The sequence below is a fragment of the Peromyscus eremicus genome, chromosome 3 (assembly GCF_949786415.1).
Source record: "Peromyscus eremicus chromosome 3, PerEre_H2_v1, whole genome shotgun sequence".
NCBI classification, from domain to species: Eukaryota; Metazoa; Chordata; class Mammalia; order Rodentia; family Cricetidae; genus Peromyscus; species Peromyscus eremicus.
The window spans coordinates 52,618,686-52,636,870 of record NC_081418.1 but is presented as its reverse complement, the minus strand read 5'-3'; positions in this window follow the sequence as shown (position 1 = coordinate 52,636,870).

Here is an 18,185-nt window from a genome sequence, read left to right as displayed (position 1 = left end):
AATATCTGAAGAAAAGCCAAATGAAATAAAACTCAATATGACAAATTCAGGAATTCACTCTGGCCAGGGAAGTAGGTAAGCCACCTTAGGTCATCACCTCTCCTGATCCTCCAGCCTCCTCCCTGCCTCCATAGAAGACCAACTACTGCAGCCTCCCTTCCCCTTCTCCCCTTCTCCATTGGATCAAGCAGATTTTCCCCTCCTAATTTCCTCTTGGAGACTCATTGCTTTATCCCATTCCCAGACTCCAGCAGACATCCCCCACCAACCTGCAGGCCACTTCTGCCACAGAAGCAAACAATTCAAGTTCAAATATTTACCTGTCCTCCAACACCCTTGGCCTCATACAGCTCCACTCCCTCACCAGTCCCCAGTCTCATCTCCAGCTCTGTAGCAGACCACCTGCTGCAGTGCCATCTCCCTCCCTGACCCCATGTCTAGTGAAAAACAAAGATCTTCTCCTCCAAACTTTTCTCTCTCCATTCTACTTTTTATCTTAGTCCCCATGTCCTGCAAACATTTCCTTGGAAACCTCAGGCCACTATGGCCAAGGAGGTAGGTAGTCTCACCTCTGACTCTGTAGGAGACCACAAGATGTAGCACCCCCCTTTCGCCCTGCTCTCATCTCCAACAGATAGTGCAGACTTTAGCTTCAGATATTAAATAAAACTTCTGAATAAAAAAAAAATCCCTGAATGACCTAGGGCATGAAAATAGCATGTTGTGCCTACATTCAAGGTGAGGAGCCACAAATGTGATAGAAAGAAAATACTTGAAATATCTCATTGGTGATTACCAATGAGCAGCCCTGAGATCACAGTTAAGGACTAAGATTTTATCTTGAGAAGGGAAGGCACAAAGGATTTCTTCACTATACAGAGTAGAGGAATATTGAGTGTCACATTCATGAAGCAAATTTCATTGGATAAAATAAGAGTGTAACATGAAAGAAATAGTAGGCTAGAGAAAAATAATGGAGGAAATCGTTGAGATTAAAGGGGAACATATCCTTGAATTACAAAGTGGGAGTACAGAGTAGTAAAGCATACAAGAAATAAGGAAGGGTGAGTACGGTGATCTGATAAAATTGGAGAATAGTTTAAATATGAAAACAAACGTGGGGTCTAGAAATTTCCAACGTTCCTCCTACAGACGCCTCACCGAAACTCCACTCCATAGGTATATGCCATGGGTAATCTGGACTTCACACTCCAAGTACAGATACACCCCTTTCCTTTGATGGTCCCCTTTACACAGTGTGGCAAGAAACAGTGTACTAACAGGGAAACTGAAAATTCTGTGCTCATGTTCTCCCAGGAAGAGAAATGCCAACGTAAAATGAGTGTGCAATTTGTTCCATTGGGAACTCTGATTTCATTGTAAGGAGATCATTTACCTGCCACCTGCAGCCGGTCTCACATGCTCTAACAATTTCCATATCTTCCTGTGGCCTTGAGACAGTATGCCAATTTTACATAATTTCTCAGGTGAAAAGGAATCCATTCAAATCAATCCTTTCTGAATACTTCCCACTAACTTCATTGAGAAAATTAAAGCATGTGAATAGTTTGAAACTCTGACAGGCGTGGCAATATGACAGTCCTTCAACCTAGGAATGACCCAGGAGAAAGTGAATGAGAAAAAAGGATGCAGAGACAACAGCTCTTTGTGGCTGTTTGGGGGTGTGAATCTCATCCAGGCCTGCCAGTAATAGGACCACAACATATGCTATGAAGCCCATGTTAGCATTTCCTCCAAATTCTTCTGATTTCCAATTTCTCCACCTCCAGTCAGTTTTCTCCCTCTAACCCAATTGTTACAATTATAGCTAAGTTTCTCCTACATTTCTGTGTAACTCCAGAACCATCACTAGTTTTCAGAGAACTCAAACCTGATCTCACCTCCAAAATATATTTCCTATATCTGGAGTCAGTGGAGAGAAAAGTATCTAATAGAAAGGACTCTCTAATTGAGTTTTATAAATAGGGATCTTACACCTATCAGAATGGCTAAAACCAAAAACACTGAGGACAGCTTATGTTGGAGAGGATGTAGAGTAATGGGAACATTCCTCCACGGCTGGTGGGAGTGCAAACTTGTACAGCTACTTTGCTACTTTGGAAATCAGTATGAAGACTTCTCAGAAAATTGACTCAATCTACCTGAAGATTCAACTATACCACTTTTGGGCATACACTTAAGGAATGCTCAATCATACCACAAGGAAGCTTGCTCAACTCTGTTCATAGCAGCTTCATTTGTAATAGCCAGAACCTGGAAACAACCTTGATGGCCCTCAACCGAAGAATGGCTAAGAAAATAGCAGTACATTTACACGATGGAGTATTACTCAGCTGTAAAAACAATGACATCATGACATTTGCAGACAATTTTTGCAAAGCTGAGTGAGATAAACTAGACTCAGAAAGACAAATATAGTATGTACTTACTCCTAAGTTGATATTGGATGTAAAGCAAAGGATAACACAGACTATAACTCACAGCTCCAGAGAAGTTAGGTAACAAGGACTCTAAGAGGGATGCATGGATCACTCTGGGAATGGGAAATAGATGAGATTTCCTGGGTAAACTGGGGGCAGGGAAACCATATGCAGAAGGTGATGAGGATGAGAATATGAGGGAATGGGATGGTTGAGCTGGGGGAGGGACAGAGTGGAAGAGCAATCAAAGAGATATCTTGATAGAGGGAGCTAGTATGGGGTATTGGAGAAACCTGGTGCTAGGGAAATTCTGAGGAATCCACAATCTTGACCCCAGCTTACTACTAGCAATAGTGGAGAAGGTGCCTGAACTAGCCTTCCCCTGTAATCAGATTGGGGAATACCTTGTTATTCAGTAACTGATGGAAGTAGATGCAGAGTCCACAGCTAAGCACCAAGCCAAGCTCCTGGAGTTCAGTTGAAGAAAGGTAGGAAGGCTTATATGAGTGAGGGGGATTAAGGTCATAATGGGGAAATCTGCAGAGACAACTGAACCAAGCTCTTGGGAACTCACCAACTCTAGATCAATAGCTGTGGAGCCTACATGGGACCAAAGTAGGCCCTTTGCATGTAGGAGACAGTTGTGTAGTTTGGTCTGTTTGAGGGGCCCCTGATAGTAGGATCAGAATCTATCCCTAGTGCTTGAGCTGGAATTTTAGAGCCCATTCCTTATGGTGAGATGCCTTGTGTAGACTTGGTACAGTAGGGATAGGCTTGATCCTGCCTCAACTGAATGGACCAGTGTTGGGGACCGATTCCGGACAGCAGTGTCCTTACTTTATCAAACCTTACAAAGGCAGGAAGTTCCTGGCCTAACCCGCGGGCTGTACAACTTCCTGGAGTACCTGCTAATCAGCCAGCTGCAGGGGCCTGGGACCAAAGTGACCTCACCCTCCCTTAGGAATTTTCCATCCTTCTCTCCGTGCTTCCCCTGTTCCCCCTCCCTGCCTGGAGCCCTGTTTATAAGCCTCAATACCCAGTCAATAAACGGAGACCTCGACGCAACTCAGAATGTCTCTGTCTTCCTTTACGCGCCTGGTCTCCTTTCTCTCTAGCCCCCATTGATCTTTCAGGAGGTGCCTCCTCGGGTCTCATCAAATAACCTGGCCCGCGGGACCAGGCAAGTGGCGCCCGAACGTGGGGCTCGAGGCACGGTGACCTGCCAGACGACGGACAACGGAAGGGGCCCCAGAGAGGATCAGGGTAGAGACGCCCGGACTGCATCACTCGTGCAACGCGGGAGAGTCTTGAGGTAAGTATGTCGTCCCATCGATCATGGGCAAAAATTTATCTAAAGAGGCTGTTTTTCTAAAGGAGATGAAAAGGTAATCTTAGGGAGAGAGGAATAAGAGTTAAGAAAAAGGATTTGATAAAATTCTTCCAATATGTGGAGGAGAAATGTCCCTGGTTAGTGATTAATGGACCAGGAATTCACCCTCTGACTTGGAACAAGGTTGGAAAAAATATTAACAAATTAATCAGAGATGGGGAAAATGTCCCGGATGCCTTTTTTAGTTTTTAATGGTGTGATTAGAGATGTTCTAAAGGAAGCAGAGGGAGATGGGCGTGTTTCACATTTACTAGCCCTTGCAGAGGATTTTCTCTCAAACTCCCCCTGCCTGACACCCAAGGGTCCAGAGGTTTATTGACATCTACCGGTAAGAGCGCTCTCTGTCCTGTCTGTGTCTTTGTCATGTTACTTTTGTTTTGTACCGGTCGATCGATTTGTACTTTGCAGGCTCTCACTGGGGCAGACGTGTCCAGACAGTGAACCTGGCGGCGAAGGGAGACGTCCCAGAGCCCTAAGGCCACCTCAGAGGTGACGATTTGGTTTAGGAGCATCTTTGGGTATCTTCCCCCACAATGGGAGGAAGTGCCACCTTGTATTTTGTCCCAGGAATTTGTCAGAGCCATTTTGTGGGTTTTTTTGTATGTTTTGTTGTGATCATTGTTACTTTACTGTCTCTCCTTCTCTTCCAAGAAAAAAATTTTTTAACTAAATGAAAAAAGGGGAACTGCTGCAGGCCGTAGGAATATATCATAAGAACTCAGCTGGTTATGGCAAAGTCACTACCTGGAGGAATCAGGGAATTCCTCCAGAGGAAGCCAAATCCTAAGGAGTTTTTGGTGTTACTTGGCTTGTTATATATCAGCTGTATTCTGTTATAAAAATCATGTGTGCCTTCATAGTTTTCCCAATTGATTTTTCCCTAAGAAGGGCTAACAATGTGCACTGATCACTCTCTAGACATACACATTCCAGGCATTGGAGAACATTTGGAGAAAGCCCCAGGAAAGGCTTTCTCTGGAATCAGATATCTCCCCTAGCCATTTTCAAGGACTAAAGGAGACACCACCCAGGTGGTCACCCAACTTCCGAGGACTAACAGTGATAACCACCCACAGGCGAGTCTCCTGACTTAAGGTAAATTCCACAAGGAGACACCACCCAGGTGGTCACCCAACTTCCGAGGACTAACAGTGATAACCACCCACAGGCGAGTCTCCTGACTTAAGGTAAATTCCACAAAGAGACACCACCCAGGTGGTCACCCAACTTCCGAGGACTAACAGTGATAACCACCCACATACAAGTCTCCTGACTTAAGGTAAATTCCACAAGGAGACACCGCCTAGGAGAGGTGGATGTTAAGTAATAGCTTTACACAGTTTAGCTTGGACCCTCCCTTTTATATACCGGGACTTCCAGGGCACAGAAAGAAAAAGAAAAAAGAGAATGGAAGAACTAGATGGGTAAGAACTTGAGAGGAACAAACTGAGATGGGGAAGAACTAGATCGAAGGGCTAAAAGAGAGGACTAGAGGAATGAGATGGAAGATGAGAAAGAGCCAGATAAGAGAGAAGGAGATGAGAGAGGAGCTGATAGGGGAAAGAACTAGATAGATGAGAACCTAGAAGGGTCAGAACTATATGAAGGAATTAAGATAGAACCTAGAGGTAGATAAATATAGAGAAATCAGGCAAGAAAGGAGCTAGACTTGAGAGCAGAATAGAAGCTGTGTAGAGAGAGAACTGTCACAGAATAATAGTGTATGAACTAAAAAAGAAAAGGTGCATGTCTGACTGACAGGGATGTGGAAGCCCCTGATGTCTGTTTGATCACGGACAGAGATCCTGGAGTCTGGATTGTTTTTGATGTGATTGAGCCTGGAGGGTCAAAACCCTCCTCCCCCCGCCCCCCAGAGCACATCAGGCTGTCATTGTTCTTGGAGCTTTGTTGGTTGTTTTATTGGGGAAAAGTTTTTTCGTGTGCCCTTGGTCTTGTGTGTAATGTATTAACTGTTCTCTTTGTTGACTTGACTGTGACGGACGCTATGGGACAGTTCCCTTCTTCTCTACTAGACCTTTGCCTAGCCCACTGGAAGAATATGTGAGCCACAATAGAGGGAACTGAGTTCCCCACCCCCACTCCCCGATTGAAGTGAGATAAACAGGTAGCTCCTGCCAGGTGGGGCTTGCATACTGCAGGAGGGGCTTGCTGGCTGTGAATGAGGCCATCATCTCAGTGCTGATGTACCAGTTCTTGGATTGTCTGTGTAAATGTTATTTGTTTCTGTCTGCTAACCTCCCTTATTTTCCTAGAGGAAGAGGAGGAGAAAGAGGCATAACAAAGGCCACCTCCGTCCCTCCCTAGCTCTCTTGCTATCAGGACTGCAGCCAGCTGGCTGCTCTCATGAGCGTGGGGTGCGTGCTCTCTGTACAGGCGGGCAAAGATGGGAGCTTTGGACAGGGCAATGGGGACTGCCTGCAATTGACAAAAACTGTGTGAACACTAAAGAGAGAATCTGACCCTCCCTTCCTTTACTGTGATAACTTCAAGGTCTCTTCTGCCGGCCAGCAGCTTCTCTTGTTAGCCCTTCTCTGTCCTGATACTGCTTAAAAAGAAATGTTAAATTACCAGTTCAAGATACTGGGAAAATTATGCTTTTGTTTCCACAGGAAAAATAAAAATTTACATGGGTTTTGGTCATTTGAGTTCAGTGGGTTACAAATACTTGCCATCATTTAAGAGAATTGGTTTCAAATTATTGTTGGTTAAGATAAAATATAATGTTTTTATAAAAAATGACTTGAGATATATATATATATAAAAAAATGAAACATGTTTCATATTTCTTTGTCTTGCTATTCTGCTGTTACATTGAGACTCCAAAGGGTCATAGTTGTAAAAATGTCTGTCTACAGGTATGAATGAAAAATGTGGCCACATGTATGTTTGGTTTTGAATGTCTGAGTTTACATGTCCTTTGTGTTAAGAAATGCAAGTTAATACTAGTCATCTGGCTATTCAGATACTAGTTTAAAGCATAAACTGTTTTATTTTAATATAAAAAAAACTGAGAGATATATTTGACTAATATATCTATAGGAGAACAAATTGCCCTGGTTATTGTTACCAAACTTAGAGATATTTTCAAGATTAGGCCTAGATTTGTTTGGCTCAGATACATTTAATAGATAATGGTCCTCAAACCTGTGAAAGATCTGATGAATATGGCATTTACATTATTTGATAAAAAGCTTCTATAGCAAACAGAGACTCTGAGCTCCCCAGCTCCTAGCAATGACTCCCAAGGTCTCCAAAGAAGATATGAAACAACGACAAGAAGATGCCACCTGAATTGTGGACAATGCTGTCCTGACACCTGTCCTGCCAACACTATGAAGACTATAGGAGCCTGGGATGATGACAGTCTGGGTTTCCACTTGGCTGACAGATACATCCAAGCATCATTTGCTGGTGACAACCTACTGCAAATGACTATGAGCCCTGAACTTGCTGAAAGCTGATATGGACCAATTCAGCCGATATGCATACCATCTCTTCAGCTGGTCAATAAAACGTTCCCTCTTGTCTTTGACTAACATTCTGGCTTTCCAGGGCCTTGACAACAGCATCCCAATGTCAGCAGGAAGTAATTATAGAAGAGTGAAAACATCGACCCTGTTTCCCCCCCACCCTGGAATGTTAGCTCAAAAGGGAATTTCTTGTCATAGGGAACCTGAGATAAAGTTCCAAGTTCCTTGAGGATAAGGAACTCTGTCAGCCATCATAAGGCTTTTGGCCTTGTGCTTCTGCTAATTACTGTTGGCTCTTATATCACTGATGTCTTAACTAAATGATGATTCATGTCTGGGTACCACTAAACTGAGGATGCTAGAATTCCAATATCCACCTCGGAACCCATGACACACTTGCAGATGGCAAAAACTGAATAAGGGGAAGCTCGCTTTGCCATTGATAATGGGAAAACTCTTATGTTATGGTCCAATTAGTCTCTGATATGGAATTCTTTGAGCAGAGAGGCAGATACACTCAAGAACCTGTGTCTATGACTATTGCCCTCTTGTTAGGTATTGGGGGCATCACTGCAGGAATTGGTACAGGAACTACTGCTCTCGTGCAGAGCAACCATCTTATGCAGTTACAAATGGCTATGACTACTGACCTAGAGGCCATAGAAAGATCCATTTCTGCTCTGGAGAAATCTTTAACCTCGCTCTCTGAGGTTGTGTTACAAAACATAAGAGGTCTGGATTTACTATTTTTAAAGGAGGGGGTATTATGTGCAGCCTTGAAGGGAGAATGCTGCTTTTATGCCGACCATACTGGTATTGTCAGGGAATCGATGGAAAAATTAAGGGAAAGGCTGGTTCAAAGAAAAAGGGAGTTTAAAAATCAGCACGGGTGGTTTGACCTTTGGTCCCTGGGCCTTTCAGCGGTTGACTCGGTTTATCAAAAATCAGATTGATTCGGCCTTACCACGACACGTCTCGATTCATTATCACAGAGTAGATTCCAAGGAGGCCGGCCAGGAGCCCCATCAAGGACTCAGATTCAGTGTCCTAAGGCCCTAACGTCCCCACGGTCCTGCTAGAGGGTACTCAATGACAGGAATAGTACAGGGCCCACGCCGGAGACAACAGCATACAGAGGTCGCCCGAGACCGGCTCAACATGGCATGCTGCCGAGCGTGGGAAGCCCCCTGTGTAGCCTAAGACAGGGACTCTCTCGGACCACCCCGATCACATGGACTTGGTCCATTTTTGAGAAAAGAGGGGGAACTGTTGGGGACCGATTCCGGACAGCAGTGTCCTTACTTTATCAAACCTTACAAAGGCAGGAAGTTCCTGGCCTAACCCGCGGGCTGTACAACTTCCTGGAGTACCTGCTAATCAGCCAGCTGCAGGGGCCTGGGACCAAAGTGACCTCACCCTCCCTTAGGAATTTTCCATCCTTCTCTCCGTGCTTCCCCTGTTCCCCCTCCCTGCCTGGAGCCCTGTTTATAAGCCTCAATACCCAGTCAATAAACGGAGACCTCGACGCAACTCAGAATGTCTCTGTCTTCCTTTACGCGCCTGGTCTCCTTTCTCTCTAGCCCCCATTGATCTTTCAGGAGGTGCCTCCTCGGGTCTCATCAAATAACCTGGCCCGCGGGACCGGGCAGACCAGGCTTTGTTAACTCCACATGGGAGGCAGTATTACCCTTTTGGAGGAGTGGATGGAGGGTGGGTCAGGGACTGAGGGTAGAGAATCAGGAGGAGGAATGGGAGCAAGAACTGTAATTGATATGTAAAATGGAAAATTTAAATAAATAAACACTAAAATGCCAAGCTAAAGTCTTATGAATAAATATATAGGCACAATCAGGTATTGGCCTACTATGGCTGATTTATACTGTAGCAATATGGAAAATGAGTCTTAGGATGATTTAAGCAAAAAAAAAAAAACCCTGGATTCAGTACAATAAGAGTCATCACTGACTGAGCACAGCATTGTACTTTTGCTACACATATAATAATAATATAATAATACATTATTACACCAAACCAGCTGTTTATACTCCATTTGAAAGACTGTGCTGTTCCTATACTATTCATCCCAATGTGCAAATTCCTTTATATCTTTCTCTACAGAATTGGTCTAGTCCTGATTGAATGTTTGGCATGTCAAATAATTGCATTTTGAGATTTGCAACAGCGTGTATTTTATGCTGCAGATTATAGTCTTCTATGGACCTTTTATTTATTCTATCATTCTGCCTTTTATAGATGATGAACTGTTTTTACAGAGCTGGATTAAGATTTTTAAGTTAAAGCAATAACTAGTGTAAATGTGAAGCATGGTAGACAGACTCTAGACAGAGATGTTCTGGCAAGAGCATTCTGGTTGCCTTGCTCTTGTACCATACTTGCCCCGATCTCATGAAAGAGGCAGATAACAGATACTGTTATCTCATTTTCAAACATGAAGAATCTGTATCTCTGAAGAGAAGTGGCTTCTTCATAGCTGATCCCTGAACCTCTTCCTCTGAACACTGAGTTTGGTTCCCATTATTCGTGGCTATGGAGTAGAATGTTTCTGATGTCCCTATAGTGGAGTAACAGCCTAAGAATATATTTTTTCCTCATGTCCACAGGTAAGTTTAGTGCTCAATCCTCATCAAGGGAAATTTCTTGGCAACAGACAGTGACTAGTAACTCTCTTTCCTTTCAGGGCACCTTCTTCTTGCTATTTAATGTTTTAATTTCTTTTTAACAGTTCTTGAAAGATCATATCATGCGTCCATGGTCACCCAAAATCCATGAATGCCTGCTGCTGCCAGCAACTTCTCTCTTATATGTCTTTCCTTTCTCCCTTACAACTTATCACTTGCCCATACTGATGCCTGGTGTAAAGATGCCCCACTCATGGACAATGTAGTAGAGGAACCACCACTCATGACTGTAGTAGTGAGCTGCAGGCACCAAGCATTGGTCATTCACGATGAAGCTTCCTCAGAAATGGTGGCCAGAGTTCAAGGATACCTGTTAGGGGACAGAATTCTCTTGACAGGTGTATCCTCCTGTGACTTTGTCATCATTATTATCACCAAAAGCCTCTAGAGTGGAGATAAAAGGAGAAGCAAATTTATTAAGATGTTGGAGTATGTATCCCTCAGATCTACTACATCACCCTCCTAGTTTTAGTATTACTTTCTGAGCAGAATGAGGAAGAGAAATTAGGGAACAGACTGTCCCTCAAAACAACACAGGATTTGAGGTTCTACAGTGGAAGGGACTATAGGACAGGTAACTAAATTCTAGAGTGCTCAGATGTCATTTTAGTTCCAGGAAAATGCAGAAGAAATGACCAAAGAACACAGTTTGTTGGATTTATTTATTTATTTATTTATTTATTTATTTATTTATTTATTTATTTATTTTTGTGGGATCCAATTCCATGTCTGTTTTCTAAATTATTGCTTGCTTCACTCGGAAATTCACCAGTTGTCTATGCTACCAGAAAAATGACTTTCCAGGTTAATCACTTAGATATAGCTATCTTGGAAAATGCTGCAGATACTCTGGAGTCTATTTCAGGCTGCACAGACTGTGTTGTTTCTAGCTACTTACATCACTGAAATGCATACAGTAAGGACAGAAGGGAAAGGTGTTCCCAAGCGAAGTCAGGCTTAACATACGAGGGCCAAGAAGCTGACCAATATAAAAGTAGTTATTAACTTTGACTGCAATCTGGTAATATTAAAGTCATCTGGTATAGTACCTCCTGTGTGCAAGGCACACCAGACACCTTCATCAAAATTACTAAGGTTGAGAATTTGGTAAATTAGTTTTAAAATGACTTCAGGCACATTTCCCTTAACAGACTCTATTGTGAGGGATTCCCAGAGCTATTTCAGTGGAGGAATGTGTTTGCCAGTTCATTTTTGTGGAACCTCTCGTTGAGCAGAATTCTAGCCTTAGTGATCACAGTGATGGATCTGACAATGATTTTTATAGATTGTGGATTCATGGAAATGTGAGAAAAGTGAAGACTGAGCAAGTACAACTGCTAAAAGTAGGGTGCCGTAGGGTAAATCTGACTGCTGGAGTGAAGGTTAGGTGAACTTGCTGTGATGGCAGATAGAGTTCATATATTCTAGTTAATTGCAAAGCGGAGCCAGACTTAGCATAGCATGGAACTCACCAGCAGTTCCAATAAGAGCCAGGATTAGATTTCATTCATGGTGGCTGAAAGTGATCAGCACTGAATGGGGTCTGTAGCTGAAGTTTTCTCCAGTCCTGCCTGGCCCACAGTCAGGACAAATCTCTTTTACCCGCCAGTCTGACAGACGCTCAAACCCAACCGAGTAAACAAACAGAGACTTATATTGCTTACAAACTGTATGGCCATGGCAGGCTCCCTGTATATCTAGTTCTTCTATCTTAAATTAACCCATTTCTATTAATCTATACTTTGCCACGTGGCTCATGGCTTACTGCTACTTTACATCCTGCCCCTCATCATGGCAGCTGGCAGCATCTTCTCTACTCTGCCTTCCTGTTCCCCCCATTATCCTCTTTGCTAGTCCTGCCTATACTTCCTGACTGGCTACTGGCCAATCAGTGTTTTATTTATCAATAAATCATAGCAACATATATTCATAACACACAGGGCATCGTACAGCAGGGGTCCTCTTTATATAACCCTATGGAGTGAGAAGACAGCTTGTTGAAGTGGGAGTAGGGTCTCATTACTTCTTCTTGAGCAAAAACACTATTTTTCCCTTCCTAAACACTTACATCACCCATGCTCTTATGCCTTCTTGGCAGGAGGAGACCTTCAGGTGTGAAGGAAAATCTTATTTTCTCAGAGGAGAGGATGAAACAGCTGATCCTTTAAAGGATGCTAGAATGGACGAAACAGTGATAGTCAATCTGTATAAGCAGCTCTGCTTTACTAGACTAAATCCATGGGTGTTAGAGAAGAAAGACTCTATGGGAGGCTCGGAAATTATTTTTTGATAGTAGGTTGCATTTAGGAACTTTGAAGAAGGACTGATTCTGGTAGATAGTGGGTTTCTGTGAGTCCCCCACACCTGCCGAGTCTATCAGTGTTCTCTAAATTTCTTTGCTCTAACCTGACCAATCTACTTCATAGGTAAAGCAAATTTAAGAGCCCCATGGACCAGCACTGGAACATCACTGATGGTAAGAAAGGAGGTAGAGTTCCTAAAAAGTGTGAGCTTTTACATACTCTGCTTTCTAACCAGGTTCATGGATTTCAGACATGGTGGAAGGGAATGGGTGAGGGTTGAGTAGGAAATGTCTTACTTTGTTAGTGGAGTAAAGAGCTACATGAACACAGTGCTCCACTTTGATCTCAATTTCAAGATATTTGCCTCTCATGCCCATGTCATATTAAGGTCACCTGGGAACATGGAGAGTATACAATCAATACTGCAGATATAGACTAGGAGGATCCTAAGTCTCATCAATGTTGCCCTGAATACCTATATTAAACAAAACTACCCAATATTATAGGATAAACAGCCTTGCTGGAAGTGTATACACAATTTCAAGAGTAGAAAGGCTTTGAGCCATGTTCAACCGGATTTCTGAACAAGGATGAGTTACAGGTATAAATGGGAAGTTTATGGATATTTTATTATCTGTGTAACAAGTATACAATGTTGTGTTCAGTCAATAGGGACTCTGATTTTCTGTTTTATTTTAAATCATCCTTAAGACTCAGTTTCCATTTTAGTAGAGCACAAACAAGCCATAGAAGGGCACTACTTAATGGTCTGTGAGTTTGTGGCTATTTATGAAACATGTTGGGGGGTCCTTCCTATCACGTGTTTTTCTCTCCACTGACCCCAGATGCAGGAAATATATGTTGTAGGTGAGATCATGATTGAGTTCTCTGAAAACCAGTGATGGTTCTGGAGTTACACAGTAATGGAGGAGAATCTTAGCAACAATTGTGGCAACTGGGTTAGAGGGACCAAATTGACTGGAGGTGGAGGAATTGGAAATGAGAAGAAACTGCAGGGAATACCAACATGGGCTCCATAGCACATATCGTGGTCCTATTACTGGCATGGCTGGGTGAGTTTCACACTTCCAAACAGCCACTCAGAGTTGTCATCTCTGCATCCTGCTTTTCATTTATTCCCCCTAGGTCCTTCCTAAGTGGAAGGTCTGTCTTATTGCCACGTTTGTCAAAATTTTTAGACTATTCACATACTTTAATATTTTGCGATCATATTAGTAGAAGGTATTCAGAAAGGACTGATTTGGATGGATTCTTTTTCACCTGAGAAATTATCTAAAACTGACATGCTGCTCCAAGGCCATAGGAAGAAATGGAAATTGTTGGAGCATGTGAGACCAGCTGCAGGTGGCAGGTAAATGATCTGCTGACAATGAAATCAGAGTTACCAATGGAACAAATTGCACACCTATTTTACATTGGCATTTCTCTTCTTGAAAGAACATGAACACAGAAATTTCAGTTTCCCTATTAGTACACTGTTTCTTGCCACACTGTGTAAAGGGAACCATCCAAGGACAGGTGTGTTTCTGTACTTGGAGTGTGAAGTCCGATTACCCCTGGCATGTTCCTATGGAGTAGAGCCTCTTTGGAATGTATTTAAGAGGAAAGTTGGAAGTTTCTAGGTCCCACATGGTTGTTTGCATATTTAAACTATTCTCCAATTTTATCAGATCACCTTGGTCATCCTTCCTTATTTCTTGTATGCTTCACTACTCTACACTTCCAATTTGTAATGCGACGATGTGTTCCCCTTTAATCTTAACTATTTTCTACCATTATTTTTCCCTAGCCTACTATTCCTATCATGTTATAATTCCATTTTATCCAGTGAAACTTGCTTACTGGATATGACACCCAATATTCCCCTACTCTGTATAGTGAAGAAATTCTTTGTGTCTTCATCTCTAATACTGCAGTCTTAGTTAATATCTCTGATCCCAAGGCTGCTCATTGGTAATCACATAATTTTAGATACATTCTTTCTATCCCATTTGTGACTCATCACCTTGAATTTGTGCATGATATACAATTTTCTTGTCCCAGGTCATTTGGGGATTTCATTTATTCAAATGTTTTATTCAACATCTAAATCCAAATGAGACCTCTCTAGGTTTTAAAGTATCAAGACTTGTTTGGGATTCTTAGATCAGATGGTGAAACTGGTGATTCTTCTATAGCACAAATAAAATCACCAGCCTGGTTAACAAATGGGTGTCTGTATTCCAAAGCTTGAAGGAGAGCAGCAATGCAGGAGTACAGGGAACTTGTGTCAGGACTACTAAAGAACACAATGACACAATCAGGTAATAGAGAGTAAATAAAATAATCCACAGGCCTAACACTACTCCATGCAACAGACCTTGTCCCATTTTGAGTAATAAATAAGCTAAACCTCAGAGGTTGGATCTCCAAGTTCAGATGGGTGCTGGTGGCTAACCATGGATGTCAACTTGACTTCATGTGTTGTTGACTAAAAACATACCATTCAACTGTATATTTGAAGGAGATATTTTCCTTACTGGATAACTGGAAAAACCCACTTTAGGTCTGGGTCATAACTTTTTGTGGCAGTCCACTTAATGGACAAGGAAGAAAGAAGCTTTTGCTTTTTTCCTGCTTGCTCTCACACTCACTGGCAAGTTTGAATAACCCATGACATCATGAAATATTGTTTTGCATTATTAAAACCCACTTCTTGAGTTCTACTGGATAGTTTTATGGCAACTTGACACACGCTGAAGTCATTTCAGAGAGGGAAACTCAATTAGGAAGGAGCCTCCATAAGATCAATTTGTAGGCAAGCCTGTTAGGCATTTTCTTAATTAGTGATTGATGGAAGAGGACCAGCTTGACCTGCTTAAGGGTCCCACGGGAAGTGAGATCAGGATCTGTCCCTGGTGCATGGGAGAGCTTTTTGAAATTCAGTTCCTATGATGGGACACCTTAAACAGCCTTGGTGCAGAGGAAGGGGCTTAGACTTCCCTCAACTGAATGTATCAGGAGGTGGGAGATGGGAGGTGGGTTGAGGGGGGACACTGGAGAGCAGGAAGAGGGAGGAGAGTGGAATCGGTGGTTGGTATGAAAAATGAATAGAAAATTTCTTCATAATAAAAAAAAGAAAAAATAAGGCATTTTCTTACTTACTGATTGATGGCAGAGGACCCAGTCTATTGTGAGTGATGTCATTCCTTGTCTGGTGATCCTGGGTTCTATAGGAAAAGAGGCTGAGCAAGTCATGAAGAGCAAGCCAGTAACGAGCACCTCTCCATGGCCTCATATTCCAGCTCGTGCTCCAGGATTCCACCCTGCTTTATCTCCTGCCCCAACTTCTTTCTAGAATGAACAGTTAATTTGAAATATAAGCCATATAATTTCCTTCCTCTCCAACTTGCTTTTTGATCATGGTATTTCACTGCAGCAACAAAAAGTGTAACTAAGTTTAGAGTCCAATATAGACTCAAAGCCAGTAGCTAGCTGTCTAAGAGTACTCTAGGATCCATTGCACATTGGAGGTGCTGAGACATCAGTTCTCATGGAATGAGCTGCTATAGGATTCTTGGCCTTTCAGACTTGAGACAGCCATGATTGCACTACATGGACCATAGCTGTATTCCATTCTAGTAACTCCCCCTTTTAATATGGATATAGTCATTCTATCAGGTCTGTCCTATTACAGAACCCTGATTAATATAATAGGACATCAATGATTATTGACAGGTAAGCCTGGAGTGAACAGATGACTTTGGCAGCAAAATATCAGCAATTATACAGAAAAAAATTCTGTGCTGTTTTCAATACTTAATTCCAGTGAGCTACGTGTGTGTGTGTGTGTGTGTGTGTGTGTGTGTGTGTGTGTGTGTGTTTACTATATTTTGGCTGGTATTGATTTTTGTTAAACCATGACTTATGTAACTAATCAGCAATGGATAAGGTATGATTTTCACCACTGCCATATCATAGAGGGCTATAGCTAGGCACCATCTTGAGAAGGTGCCTAATTCTTGATATTGGTCCTTTGGGAGGATTTGAAAATAATGGTGACAATCTTAGGTTTGAAACCCAGGAACAATTTGCTGCATTGTCTGGATAGAATACAACCACATTAGGTTGTCATATATGATGCTCTGAGGAAAATGGATAAACTAAAGAGCAGGAAATTGAGGCTATGGAAGATTATAAAATTTCTGGTCCCATCTTCTAATGCAAATAGTAAGTCCTTTTCTATGTGGATTACAGGAGACAGTAAGAATTTCATGATCCACACATTTCTGTGTTCCCATAGATGCTTTGCCAGGAAGCTCTCATTTCCATAGAGTCCTGCATCCACTGTGTTATTACTCCTGAGCAGTATTTGAGTGCACAGAAACTGAGCAGTAGAATATTCAGTTCCTTCAGCTCTCCCCTTCCAGAGCAGACCTCAGTTCTTTGGTCATCTTCTCTAGTATCATGTACTCTCAACACACCACTTGGCTTGGATCTTGGTTCAATTTTGTGTAAATAAGGATACCTCTAATAAGAATAAGAAACATCCCTGCTGACAAGGAGCAAAGGTCATTGGTGGGTGAGCAGATACAGTTATGTAAAGACAGTTCTAAAATAAATGCAGACCTGACATTGCCAAAATAATCTTGACCTGGAAGCCAGCATTCTACCAAAAGCAGTAATAAATGAGCTGTAACTGAGAGGAAGTACAGTAGCAACATCCCATGACATTCAGCACTCTCCTTCCAACAACAGTGAGTTAGAATGTTAGAACACCCATCAAGAAACAGATATAAGTCTTTGTTTTTCTTTTTTTTCTTCTTCATCCTCTAAAACTTTTGTTTTCACTATTATTTTGTAACACTTATTTTACCTTCAAATATTTTATATTTGTATCCATATTCTTACTGGTATCTAATTTCACACACCTACGCTTTTATTTTACAATTGAATTTTTATATCCTTTCTCTTTTCATCACATACTTTACATGATATTCTTTCCCTCATTCTCTTGTCTGATTTATACCCACCAGTTTCTTTTTCCTTTGTCTTGCTCCACCACTTTAACTTCATTGCTTTATCACTTTTACTTGCATCTTCACTAAAAACATATATTACATAATTTTAATTCCATGTAGAGATTGGCTTTTAAGATGTTAATGTGTACTACAATTTGAATAACCATAGAGTTCATGCAGCTTGTAAGAATCAGGGAGAAGGACATTGCCCATTGAAGGGTTTGGTTTAGCATTGTATTTAATTCATTCAATTCTTTATTTTAATCCCCCTTATTACAATTAATATTTTTCCATAACATGTCCATGTAATATATATTTATCATAATATTTCTCAGGACATATTATCACTACACCCCTACACAACTAAATTTATGTTCTTTCTTGCTCTTTAATCACATAAAACAAAAAACTGAAAATCAACAGGCATACTAAAAGAGAATGCCAATAAGAAAAAAAAACATTTAAACAAAAAGTAAATAAAAAACCATGAAGACCGTTTTCTACTGTTCAACTAACATGAGTATGTGGCCTTCCCTAATGTGTCTTTGGTATACCCAGTGATACTCAATTGGAGAAAACTGATTTTTGCTTTCAAAGGTATCAGTTGTAAATAGCTTCTTGCCTAGAGTTGGGACTCTGTGTCCAATTCCTCATCTCAATCAGAGGACTCTGTCAATCTTGAACTGGTACAGGTCTTGGGCATGCCATCATAGGCACTCTGAGTTCCTATGTGCATTACTCCTTTTGCATCTAGAATTTACTGTTACCTTGGTATCATTCATTACCTCTGGTTCTTCAAATCTGTTTGGCTCCACTTACACACAGATTTATGAGCCTTCA